At 41.2% G+C, this 3,827-nt stretch overlaps 1 non-coding gene across 1 annotated transcript; it reads left to right on the top strand.

Annotated features, from left to right (window-relative positions):
- Nucleotides 1–1,849: 1,849 nt before the first annotated feature.
- LOC141709460 (small nucleolar RNA R71) lies at nt 1,850–1,956 on the top strand. The gene has a single exon (XR_012570035.1). It is a non-coding gene; the product is annotated as a small nucleolar RNA R71 (small nucleolar RNA).
- Nucleotides 1,957–3,827: the final 1,871 nt, after the last annotated feature.

A 3,827-nucleotide genomic window follows, 5' to 3' on the forward strand; every position in this document is an offset into this window, starting at 1 on the left:
TGGCTTGAGCTCCAAGGTATGTGCTTCCTCTATTGATGGTTTGAGCTTTCCTTCAGCATTCTTGAGGTCAGAAGTACCAAGAGATTCAAATGGCATGTCCAGCTTTCGCTTCCAGGGAGAAGCGTTCAGATATTGTAATTGCTCGTTGCCATCTTCATCATCGCTGTCAAAATCCCCCACTAAGGCCTTTTCCAATGCATCAGACATTAGCATGCGATCGAGTTCCGAAGTAACCGCAGAATCAATCACATCCACTTTAAAGCACTCCTCATCTTCTGTAGGGAATTTCATTGCCTTGAATACGTTGAAGGTCACATCCTAATCTTGTACCCGCATAGTAAGTTCACCTTTTTGTACATCTATCAAGGTACGGCCAGTAGCCAAGAAAGGTCTTCCCAAGATTATGGGAATCTTCTTATCTTCCTCAAAATCCAGAATAATAAAATCTGCAGGAAAGAAGAGCTTATCCACCTTGACGAGCACATCCTCCACTATGCCCCTTGGGTAAGTAATGGAACGATCAGCCAATTGTAGAGACATGTATGTGGGTTTTGGATCAGGCAGATCCAGCTTTTTAAAAATCGACAACGGCATCAGATTAATGCTTGCTCCCAAATCACAAAGGCACTTGTCAAAAGTTAAATTGCCAATAGTGCAAGGAATGGTGAAGCTACCTGGATCTTTCAGTTTCAGTGGTAACTTTTGCTGCAGAACAGCGCTGCATTCTTCCGTGAGAGCAACAGTCTCAAGGTCATCCAGTTTCACCTTCCTTAAAAGAATACTCTTCATAAACTTCGCATAACTAGGCATTTGCTCCAGAGCCTCAGTGAAAGGTATATTGATATGAAGTTTCTTGAACACCTCCAGAAACTTACCGAACTGTCTATCCAGCTTTTGTTGCTGCAATCTCTTAGGAAAAGGTGGTGGAGGATAGAGCTGTTTCTCCCCTGTATTAGCCTCAGGCAGAGTGTGTTCAACAGTAGTCTTCCTTGGTTCCGCCGCTTTCTCCTTTTGCTTAGCTTCTTCATCTCTAATTTCAGCTTCTCCTTCTTTTGCCTTTTCAGCATCAGCAACTTTTCCAGACCTTAAGGTAATAGCCTTAACTTGCTCTTTAGCTTCCTTCCTGCCTGGTACTTCCGTGTCACTGGGAAGAGTGCCAGGTTGACGATTGAGCACTGCATTGGCTAATTGACCGATTTGATTTTCCAAGGTCTTGATAGAAACTGCCTGACTCTTGCATAACAGCTTAAGTTCCTCAAAATCAGCACTAGTAGGTGCAGCTGTACTTCCCTGTTGAGGATATGATTGCCTTGTAGCATACTGTTGTGGTTGCTGGAATCCAGGTGGGTTAAACTATTTACTCACTCCTTGCTGATATGGTGGCTGAATAGCATTCTGATTATTCCCCCAGCTGAAATTTGGATGATTTCTGTTATTAGGATGATAGGTCGCTGGCACAGGCTGCTGTTGTCACTGATAATTATTCACATACTGAATAGATTCGTTGACAAGAGAACACTGATCCGTAGCATGAGAACCTGCACAAAGCTCACAAACCATAGCTATTTGATTAACTCCATATGTATCCAGAGAATCAACCTTCATTGATAGCGCTTGAAGCTGGGCTGCAATAGCGGTGGCTGCATCAACTTCTAGAATACCTGCTACCTTACCTGACGTCATCCTCTGAGTTGGGTTTTGATGCTCATTTGCAGCCATAGTCTCTATAAGATTATACGCCTCAGTATAGCTTTTAGCCCATAAGGCGCCTCCAGCTGCTGCATCGAGCATGGGCCGAGATTGGGCCCCCAAACCATTATAGAAACCAGTGATCACCATCCAATCAGGCATTCCATGATGTGGACATTTTCTCAACATTTCCTTGTAGCGTTCCCAAGCCTCGCACATAGATTCTGTAGGTTGCTGCGCAAACTGAGTAAGAGCACTCCTCATAGCAGCAGTCTTTGCCATCGGATAAAACTTCACCAGAAACTTTTGCGCAAGATCTTGCCACGTAGTGATGGACCCAGCTGGTTCAGAATGTAACCAGTCTTTAGCCTTGTCCCTCAGTGAGAATGGGAAAAGCCTCAACTTGATAGCCTCATCAGTCACGCCATTATACTTAAAAGTGCTGCAGATCTCGACAAAATTCCTTATGTGCATGTTGGGGTCTTCAGTCGTTGCTCCTCCAAAAGAAACAGAATTTTGCACCATCTGAATAGTGCCCGGCTTGATTTCAAAGGTGTTAGCTTGAATAGCCGGATGAAGAATGCTTGACTGAATGTCATCAATTTTTGGCCGAGAAAAATCCATAAGAGCTGGATCAGCTTGAACAATACGATCACCCATATTTACTGGTTCTTTCCGCTCAGTTCCTGAATCCGAATCTTCAAAATCTAACTTCTCCGGAATATCAAGAACTTCGTTTGTCTCCTCAGCTGTATCTAAAGTCCTCTTGCGAGTACGAGAACAAGTTTGCATAAACGCTTGCTAAAGTACTTGAAACACAACCGGAAACAATAAGTAACTACTACGTCCTAATCACTGAGTCCTAATGACCAATGATGGTAAGTACATAAACTAAACAAATACGCCGAGTCCCCGGCAGCGGCGCCAAAAACTTGTTAGAGCGAAAACACACGCTAATATTCACGCAAGTATACGCGTTCGCAATGTAATATAGAATACTTTCTAGTTCGTTCCCACAGAGACTCAGACTAATTTATTGTCTAATTAAACTCACTCACCAATGTATAATTACTTCTCAATGTTAAGACACTAACACTTAGAATTGTTGACTAAATATTAACTACAATTAACTACTTAATTAATCACTTAATTAACACTTTAAATTATCAATAATAAAACACTCATGAGATCACAACTTCATTACTACTTCCTTCAATAGTCATTGTTATTACCTTTAGCATGTGATAGTGATGATATTAATCGAATAACACAAAACTGATAAAAGCCAACTTTCATTGTACTAATACCATTCTACCAACATCCACAATCAAGATAGAAGTTGAATAGTCATCAATTATGTTGAGTTCCTATATGTCTACAGAAATTGACAACACAACGATTTAAGCACAAGTTATTCCTTTTGATTACATAGGGCAAATAAAACTGTTAGAGTTACCCACTAATCATGCACAACGTACATGAACCTATGCTACCATGGCAAGTTCTAAATCTCAAGATCCACCGTCGCTTCACAAGAGATTAACACCCTATCTTATATGTTCGCGACGCACATAAGACTAATACGCACAACCAAAACTAGATATCATACACTCATCACACACTAAAGTATTAAACAATTAACTAAAGAATTCTATAATAAATCCGTTGCAACCCCATGATCACGATTAGCCCATAATAGCACTTATCGTCATCATGGGTTCATATAAAATCATGATAAACAAACACAAGAAAATATAACTAAACTAATTATATTAAATCAGAGTACGTCACAAGAGTAAATAGGTTCAAGGTAAGAAAACTAGCATCCAACGTTACAACGAAACAAGAATCACAAGAAAATATGCTTCCTCTTCGTTGTTGTGCACTAAACGGTCTTCTTCCTTATCTCCTTCGCTCCTTGCGTAATACCACGATCCTCTCTCTTGAAAACGTCTCCAAATCTACTTATATAATCATCCCATAAAACTCAGATTACATAGAAGTGGAAGCCAAATAGAAATAGAAGTCCTAAAATAAATTATTTTTTTCCCCGACCCTGCGCGGCCGCTCAGCATAACTGAGCGGGCACTCAGCTTTCTGCGCGGCCGCTCAGCATAGCTGAGCGGGCGCTCAGGACC

This window comes from Apium graveolens, chromosome 2 (assembly GCF_009905375.1).
Source record: "Apium graveolens cultivar Ventura chromosome 2, ASM990537v1, whole genome shotgun sequence".
In the NCBI taxonomy this organism is placed as follows: domain Eukaryota; kingdom Viridiplantae; phylum Streptophyta; class Magnoliopsida; order Apiales; family Apiaceae; genus Apium; species Apium graveolens.